The following is a 10,120-nucleotide window of genomic DNA, read 5'->3' on the forward strand; positions in this document are numbered from 1 at the left end:
CAGAAGTAACAGTACAAAATACAAATATTTTATTAAAATGTTTAAACCCAACAAGGGAATACAAGGTATTTAAATACAAAGTTTATATATGTATTTTAAAAGATTTAATCGCATCGCAAAGAATTACAGAGGTAACAGTACAAAAAATAAAAATATTTTATTAAAATACATAAATTTTTCTTGTTAAAAAACTTGGCGCTTGTCAGACAGACAGACAGACAGACAGAAGACGGTACTTATATTATCTGGTATAAGCGTTATTTCAAATGCGAGATTGTAATAATCAAACGTTTTTAATAATCAAATATTTTCAACAAGAAAAGTTTATTACTTTCGACTAATTATTATCATTGGCGGAACAAACAATCGATTTCTATTATCAAACATTTTCAAACTGCAAACGAGGGACAAGCAATATCATCCACAGCATGTAGAATACTACGATCTTTTCTAGCAGCACTAGCGTATAATTTATGCGCCGACATTACGAATTTTTTTTACAGCAACACATAAAATGTTGAACAGTTTTCTCGAACGGTTGTAACAACGTCAGTATGTTCTTGCATTATTAATTCGTTAAGGTATTGCTCACATTCTCATTCTAAAATAATAATCCTATTAAAAAATGTTTATTCTTCTTTAATCTTTAGAGGGCGGGAAAACAATTTTTTTTTACTATTTTTCCCTTATTCAACACACCAAATTTTGCCTGAAAACATCAAATAGTTTGTGTTATTTGGGTGGTCGATATTTCGACCACCCCCGCCCTCTAAAGGTTAAAGAAAATACTGTCTCAAATGTTCTTCTTTCAAAAAATTTTGACAGACTTGGAAGAAAGAGTTTATATATAGACACAGAAACTTATCTTAACTTTTAAAATATATTTTAAATCTTTTTAATGCATTTAATGCGCGTGTAAGTATGAAAATGCAATTTGTCTTTCTAAATATGATAAATATTATTTTTTAGAAGCTTAATGTTGATAATAATCAACGGCAAGACGTTTGTGTGTGATAAAAAATTTACAACATAAAAATACAAAAATATACAGGGTGTATCATTTTAAGTGATTCAGCTGAATATCTTTTAAAGTAAAAGAGATTGGAAAGATTTTTTCAGACAATAGTTTTATGGTTCCAAGAGAGGCAAAAGTTGGCCACAATAGTTTAATTGTAGGTGGCGCCACTTTCTAGACTTCTGCATGGCGGCTATTTTTTCAATTGGCAGTCGATTTTTTGCTCCATTGAATGTCGTAGCTGGCATTGAGACGAATACAATGGTTTTTTATTTTTTGAAATAGGATCATTTTTCACTAAGTTACAGTATTCCAAAGTTTACAATTTAAGTAAAAAGCTTCCACCCCCATGCAGTGTACGTATTTTGTAACTCCAAACCGCCCTCTACCCCCCCCTCTCTCTCTCTTTCTCTCTCTCTCTCTCTCTCTCTCTCTCTCTCTCTCTCTCTCTCTCTCTGTGTGCATGCTGTGCGCACGCGCGTGTGCGTGCGTGCGTGTGTACGTGTGTGTGTGTGTGTGTGTGTGTGTGTGTGTGTGTGTGTGTGTGTGTGTGTGTGTGTGTGTGTGTGTGTGTGTGTGTGTTGTTCCTATCCGTTGTCTGGACTGATTCTGTTTGATGGTCAACCAGCTCCAGACCGCTTGACACACATTTTTCCGTGCTTAGAATTACCCAGGATGAACGACGTGGACGTGACGGGGCTTTCATCCCTATGAGATGCTTTATTTACATGAGTCCCCTTGCCTCTCACGATTCGGGGTGCTTGATTTACGTGAGTCCCCTGCCACTGTGAAGTTGGCACCTCATTTTCAACAATCGGAATTTTTATTAAGAGTTCCATTTGCACCCACAATAGTTTTACAGTTCCTGATAGATTTCAGAAATAATTCCATCGATTTAGATAAAAATATAACGATTGAAAAAAATGAGGTGCTAACTTTCCGTGACACCTCAAGTTTCGAAAATATTGATTTTTATTACGGAATTCTATAGTTATCAAAGAGTTCTATAGTTCCTGATAGGTTTTAGCGATAGTTTTGGTCTTCAAGTATTTTTAAATAAATTTTTTATCTGACCGCTAGATCCTCAAGTTTCAAAAAAATTGATTTTTATCATGGAATTCTATAGTTCTCGAAGAGTTCTACAGTTCCTGATAGATTTTGGCAACAGTTCCGGCCTCTAAATATTTTTTTAACAATTTTTTACTGTGACCGCTGGCACCGCACACAAGAGTAAAGTCATGCGGTGCTCGCAGTTCCGGTTGACTTTTTAATAGTTCTCGCATAGTTCTAACAGTTGTTATAGGTTTTATCAACAGTTCCGACCTCGAAATATTTTTTAACAATTTTTTATAGCGAATTCGGTTGGGCACACCAGTGCGCACTCAGTGCACATTAAAGCCGTTGTACACGAATCAACGTATATAAAATGTATGTTTAATATAAACGGGTTAAGTCACGAAATCCTCAATTATCTTTATTGTACTATTTGGTAAAATATGTATTGGGCATTTATCAGTCAAAATATTTGCTTTACTTTAAATATTAGAAATTAAATCAGTGTACGACGGCTTTAATGTGCACTGAGTGCGCACTAGTGCGTCCAATCAAATTCGCTATTACTGTTACCGCTGGCACCGCACACAAGAGTAAAGTCATGAATCGCAGGCAGTTTCGATCGAGTTTTTGACCGTTCTCGATGATAGTTCTCGCATAGTTCCAACAATTTTTATATATTTTAGCAACAGTTCCGGCCTCTAAATATTTTTTTAACAATTATTTACTGTGACCGCTGGCACCGCACATAAGAATAAAGTCATAAATTGCAGACAGCTCCGATTGACTTTTTGACAGTTCTCGATAGTTTTCGCATAATTCCAACAGTTTATATAGGTTTTAGCAAAAGGCTTTGAAATATTTTTTTAACAATTTTTTAATCTCACTGTTGACACCGCACCCAAGAGTAAACACGGAGGTGCAGGCAGTTCTGGGCGACTTTTCGGAATTTTCGTACAGTTCTGCGACAGTTCTGAAGACTCCGGTAGGCCGGAGTGAAATCCGACTGAAATCCACGAAATCCTTGAAATCCTGCTGAAATCTTTAAAATTTGACTGAAATCTTTGACATCTGGTTGAAATCCTCTGAAATCCGACTGAAATCCTCTGAAATTCAATTGAAATCATTGAAATCCGACTGAAATCCGAGTAAAGTTCTATGAAATCCTTCACAAATTTTTTTTGTTATCCTGCGAAATCTTTTTGGACTCGGTGGGTAAAACGTTTGTTTTGCGCGCCTTGCAAGACGCTGCAAGACTGTTGTGCCGCTAACGCGCTTTGCTGACACAGAAACGAACGTTCACTACGTTCAGCGCAAGCGGCACCCGGCTTTCGGCAGCGTAGCGAGCGTGGGACGTTGTGAGCAGTTGTGAGTTGTGTGAGCCGAAGCGTTTAGTAGTTTGACTTGAGATCGTTCATGGTGAGTAATTTTTAGAACAATGGACGCAGTGATACAGAATACCACTATCTCGACCACTATCGTATCAAAAGTTTTGCTATTTTAACATGTTTATATTTGTTCTTGTATTTTAGATTTCTCAGTACGTCTATTCTCTGAGTTGGACTGAGGCGAGACGGTCGGTCAAAAAAAGACGCCCAAAGATCAGATTTGAACGGATCAGATTGAACCTCCGATCGAAATCAATGTGACGAGAGAGATTGCGCTATTAACCGTAGAAAAAGTATACATCAATCAAGTCAGCACTTGATTAACAAAGAGGTTAGTTACACTTTGTTTTCCATATTTCGTTAAGTTATGTACTACCGCACTACAACTTGCCTGTTTTATCCTATTTTAATGAGATATTAGTTATAATTTGCTTATTATTTGTCCAGATAATCGTTTAACATATTTAATTAATATTCACATTGGCTAAAAAAAAAACAAAGCTTTGGTTTTATTTACATCGTTATTTTAATTATATAATAGAAAACTGCTTCGAAAATGCTATCAGAGTTGTTCAGACTCTATTTAAGACTCTACCTCCAAACGTAAGGAGATGGAAAAAATTGTGTTTGGATTTTAATTTTGTCTTCTTTTTCTTATTTACAGCTGTTTACAATAAACAAAAAGCACAAGATGGCTGAGAATATAATTGTAGAGAAGAGCTTGGAACAACACAGGGTTCAGAATGAAAGTGAAAACCAGCAAAAGAAGCTGATCGAGCAAAGGAACCATCAGGGGAAAGTAGAAGAGATGGAGAAGAATGGCAAGGACTTTTGGGAAGTCATAGAAGAGGAAATAGGTGTAATATTACCTATGTACTTGAAGAATCTATTAAATATGACAGGGTTTAACAATGATCATTCTATGAAAGGCTTTGAAGCTTCTGAACATTTGCCAGAACTTGAAACTTTTGCACGCAATGTTATATCAGAATATGCCAATTCAGTTTGTCCTCCTGAAAGTAAAGAAAGCTACCTTGGTATGTTTGCTAAATGCCCAAAATTGTTTACAATAACAAGTGGCCATAAAATTATGGCGACTTTTCAGCGAGTAAGTGATTTCTGCAAGAAAAGAATCGATCAGCAGGAAATGTTATTAAGAAGTAAGAATAAGGGATCTAAATTACAGTCATCACATCAATTGCTTGTTGTGCCTGTATTTCCTGCAACCACAGCCCATCAATGTGAAAGAGATAAGTTAGCAGCTTCCATTTTGTCATCAATCCATCAATTAAAGAATCTTGTTGAAAGTGATCAGTCTATTTTAGAAAAACCAGTTTTCATCATTGCACATAAGAATGAAAGGCCTTCCAGTGCTTCAATTAATTGTCCTGTATGTAGTGTTGGAAACTGTGCAACTAAAAAGCATTCAAATGTAACTGTATATTTTAATCAGGGACGGTGACTCTTGTCTAATTATCGTCGGCATTGCTCACGCCTTCATTCGGTCAAAAATGTTAAAACTGCTCTACAGATTACCATCAAAAGTATGCTTGAAAGAGGTCCAGTTGCAGGCACTTCAAATGCAGAAATGTCTCACAGCCCAGTTTCACACACACACACACACACACACACACACACACACACACACACACACACACACACACACACACACACACACACACACACACACACACACACACACACACACACACACACACACACACACACACACACACACGCACGCACACACACACACACGCACGCACGCACGCACGCACGCACGCACACGCACACACGCACACACGCACACACGCACACACCCACACACACACACACACACACACACACACACACACAAATTCAGGATCTTCATCTACAGTTCCTCAAGATGGTGAATTTGATGATGATGATGATGTTGTAAATCCCAAAAGAAGAAGGCAACATAATTATAATCTCCTTTCTGATGATGAAAATAAAAATTTTGTTTCTCCGGGGGCATCCAAGGAGCAGGACACCTCCGTGCAAAGTCAATGAAGTCATCTCAGCTCCAACCTTGTTCAAATAAGTGGAAATTAGAACAGTATTTCCGTGCTGCCAAAAATAAGCGGTCTCTAGAGAGGGTATCGCAGAATTATCCTTTCATCACATCATTTTTTCTTTGCTTAAATAATAACCACGAGAAGCTGTTGACAGAAAATTCAGAACTTTGAAAAACTTTATTGAATTTATCAGAACAGTTGGTAGAGCAAAAGCAAACAGACTACCTATCTAACATACCATCAAAAATTCTTAGTGCTCTCGTTAGAACAGCAGCGGAAAATGCAAGAAGAAGTGTCCATGGGTTTAGGTACAAAGAAGAAATTGTTCCCAAGTTTGCTAGTTTTGTATTCCTTGTAGGCGGTAGATGGCTGTATGAAGTTTTGCAGAAAAACCTCGGGCTTCCTTCAATTTCAACTTTGAGCAAGGTCACTAATTCCGCCACTCAGCCTTCTATAACGAAGGGGAATTTCGTTTCAAGGAACTGAAAAGGCATCTTGAAGATGGCGGTTACCCACCGGCAGTAATGATCAGCGAAGATGGAACTTGAATTCTAAGCAGAATTAGATATGATGTGTCATCCAACACGATTGTTGGTTTTGTTCGCTCCCACCTCTTCCACAGGACTTCCAATTACGTTCCACTACAAAGCTACATTTAGCAATGTTATTCAAGATTATTTTAATTCATGTTCCAAATCGAACTACGCTTATGTTATCATGGCCCAACCTCTCTTTTCAACAGCTCCTGCATTTTGTTTTGTGTATTTGGAACAAACAACAGATTTAAGTCAGATGTGGTTTTGAAACGGTGGAAGTGGATGAAGGAAGAGGCCTCTGTTCTTGGAATTAACATTCTTGGATTCTCCTCAGACGCTGATACACGACTGTTGAGTGCAATGAGGTCAAATGGCTTCCCAGTGACTGTTGACAATTCGCTTGTGTGGTATGATTGGTTTGTTCAAGATATTGACCAAAAGACGTCCTATATTCAAGACACCGTGCACATTATAATCAAGCTGAAAACAAGATTTCTAAAACCTTCAATAGTTTTGCCCATGGGTAGCCATGTTGTTTCTCCAACGCATTTGAGAATACTCATGCAGGAGGAATCCAAGCTAGAGCACGGTTTGGTTAAGTCTTATTTGAAAGCTGATGACAAGATGAATTTCAATGCTGCAGAGAAAATTATGTCAGTAAGGGTGCTATTATCCAATATACCTGGCGCTGCAGCTACGAAGATGTACCTAAAAGTTATGAGAAACATTTCTGATGCATATCTCCTAAAAAAACCTTACTCCTTCTGAACGTATAAGTGCCATTTGGAAAAGTATTTTTTCTCCGCATCTGGAAGCAATGGCTTCAAGAAAATGGTTACAGCACAAGTAAAAATTTCTTGACTACGTATACCTATCTATGTATAAAACTTAATGCACATGCACTTGTAGCTGTAATCCGAAGACTGCAAAAAGAAGGGAGACCAGAGCTTTTCCTACCATGGATCTTCAGTTCCCAACCATGTAAAGGATTCTTCCGTGCTATGAGGTCTTTTACAACTGTTTTTAACACAGTTGTTAACTTTGATATGCTTGATCTCTTGTACAAAATCAGGAGAATCCAACTTAAGTTACACCTTATGCAAGAGCTGTCCTCTGATGCTGTTTTTCCAAGAAACAAACCAAATCCCTCAACTTTGCCAATATGTGAACTCTTTTGTGATAAAGATATAATTAAGTCAATTCAGGAGGCCAGAGCATTTGCTATTTCTGAAGCTAGAACTCTAGGCATGAAACCAAAAATAAGTCAAAAAGTTTCTCCTCCTGTGCCTCTTCATCTCTACCATTTAAAACCTAAAGTCACTCAGGACGAGCCTATTTTGGATCTTACTGTGCCAGCAAGTGAAGAAGCAGACACTGAAGAAGACATATTGCTGGCAGATATTTCTGCTAGACAAGAAGCACAGTTGAATCTTCAAAGTCCATTTGTAAATTATGTCGACAATACAGGAAAAGAGATTGTTCTTCGCAAAACAACGCTTTGTTGGCTCCTAAGTAATGGTCACTCTAGGCTTAGTTCTGATTGTGTTCACAGGGTGAAGCAAAAAGAGGACAATTTTAATCCTGAAGGCCATGTAGAGACAATCAATAACGTATGTCACTGTGAGAATGTTCATCTGGGTGATTGATGTGCCTTTAACGATCCCGACAATAATTGTGAACTTTTAATTGGACGGGTCTTAAGTTTTTTTTACTTAACAGGAACAGGGAAAGCTACAAACTACTCAGCTACCTTTGCACCGACAAAGGATCCTTTAAATAATGCTAAGGGTATAGGATGTTTGTGTACATGGTTTGAAATATCTGTAAGTGGTGTTCTTATTCCGTCCAGAAAACAACATTCCTTCTTTAATTTGTCAAATTATATTTGTTCTTTGCCTTGCCCTTGCTCTGTAGGCGGTAGTTTGAGGCTTAATGGTGATATTATAAGTAAGATTGATGAGCTTTTAGCAGCTGCCTCTAATTCTTAGTCATTGATTCCTAGTTTACTCATGTCACCAATTTCAAAGTATTTATCAGAGATAATTAGTAAGTAAGTTTTTACTTAGTTGTTCTGCTGCATTTGTTTGACGTTAGTTAATTGCAGTGTGATTTTGTCTTTATGGTAAATTGACATTTATTACCATGAAATAGCTAGTTTACCATGTGTTATATATCAAAGATGTTCACTATTTCAGTTTTCAATAGATGTTTGAAGACTAAGTTTTTATTTGATTTTAACTACTTGTGATATATTTTATTCAGATGTTTAAAGACTAAAAGTATCTCTATGTTTGATTTTGCTGTTCTGCTGCTTTTGTTAAACATAAGTTTAATTGCAGCGTGTTTCAGAAGTCTATGTAAATTAACACTCGTTACAATATGTAGCCAGTTCATTAATGTATAATTTACGTATCAAAGATGTTTAGTATTTAAGTTTTTCAGTAGATGTTTAAAGATTGCAAGTTTCTATTTGATTTTAACTACGTATACTATATTTTATTCAGATGATGTTTAAAGACTGAAAATGTCTCTATGTTTAGTTTTATTGTTCTGCTGTTGTAGTTTGACATAAGTTTAATTGCAGCGTGTTTCATAAGTCTATGTAGTAAATTAATAATTGTTACTACTTGTAGCCAGTTTCCTAATATATAAGTTACTTTAGAAATAAAAATTAAATTTTCAAAGCTTTAAAAGTTACCTTTATTGCCCAACTTTTTTTTTGCATTACAAAGTAATGGCTAGAGCTGTTTATTGAGTTTCTTGAGTTATCTGTTGTAGTTTTTCTACCACGAAAAATAGAAAAAACTGCAGCAGATAACTCAAGAAACTCAATGAACAGCTCCAGCCGTTACTTTAGACTAAATGTCTAAAAATCCCTAGAATCCTAGAATGAACAATGTTGCGCCAGAAGATTTTCAAAGTCTCAAACTAGTATAATGTTGAGAATAGCAGCGTTAATGATTTCATCAAATAGTGATAAGATACACGTGCTTATCTTGCTAAAAAAATATTTATTTACTTCTAAATAATTCTACATTCAGTTCTAATAAGATCACTTGATTTGAAAAACTTCTTGTACATTGAATCAAATAGGAAAGCATGGAATCAAGAAATTGGAAAATTGGACAGCAAGTTGTGATGCAAATGCAATTTAGTCTGGCCCTCGGTCTGGCCTTCTATAACTCGCGCAACTACAGATTTTGAAAGGCACAGAAATTCGAATCTAACCCAGTCAGGAACAGCAGAATAGGTTTGAATTTTCATCCATCAACAAGAAAGAATAGGGTTTTCAAAAAAAGAAAAAATTAACACGCAAATACAATTAAACGCATGAAAATTAAACGCTGATTTGTTTCAAATAAAAATAAACTTAATGTAAAACGTTTGAAATCCTTTGAAATCCTCTGAAATTCTCTTGAACTCCACTGAAATCTACTTTAATTCTTTTGAAATCTACTTGAATTCTTCTGAAATCCACTTGAAATCTGATGAACTCCTTGAAATCCATTGAAATCCGCTGAAATTCGATGAAACCCGCTGAAATTCTTTCCCTCTGAAATCCGGTGTACAAATTTTTTTTCTAGTTGTGAACCCCTCGGACAGACCGAATATACCGCACACGAAACACGGAATCGTAATCTTTAACGCGTGACTTCGGCGTACAATTCAAAGCAATTCTCACTTTTCTCTCTTTATGCGACTCGGAAGCGAATGCGAAGCCGCGCGCGGAGGACCGGAGCTTTATCGGCTCGCACTCCGACCCCCCGCTCGAGCTCCGAAAATTGAGCTGGGCCAATCGGCTATCGACACCCCGAGACGTACGTAATTAGACAATTTCAAACTGTTCAGCCGTCCTCGGGGCCGATAACCGATCAGCTGTTTTCGTATACGTCTCTCTTCTTGTCTCGGATGTTTACCTCTCGCTCAGAGGTTCCCGAGACAAAGGAAGAGAATCGGTACACGCGGAAAACGCGTGACACTGTTTCTGGTCTCTCGAAATCTCTCGGAAACACAGCGACTATTCTCTGAACGCGAATATATTTAGCTTTGCCATTTAAGAATCTTCGAAATAATCCGAGTGCGTCTCGA

At 37.0% G+C, this 10,120-nt stretch overlaps 1 pseudogene; it reads left to right on the plus strand.

Annotated features, from left to right (window-relative positions):
- Positions 1–5,819: 5,819 nt before the first annotated feature.
- On the plus strand, positions 5,820–8,495 carry LOC139823190 (uncharacterized; annotated as a pseudogene).
- The last annotated feature ends 1,625 nt before the right edge of the window (positions 8,496–10,120 follow it).

The sequence above is a fragment of the Temnothorax longispinosus genome, chromosome 12, assembly GCF_030848805.1.
Source record: "Temnothorax longispinosus isolate EJ_2023e chromosome 12, Tlon_JGU_v1, whole genome shotgun sequence".
NCBI classification, from domain to species: domain Eukaryota; kingdom Metazoa; phylum Arthropoda; class Insecta; order Hymenoptera; family Formicidae; genus Temnothorax; species Temnothorax longispinosus.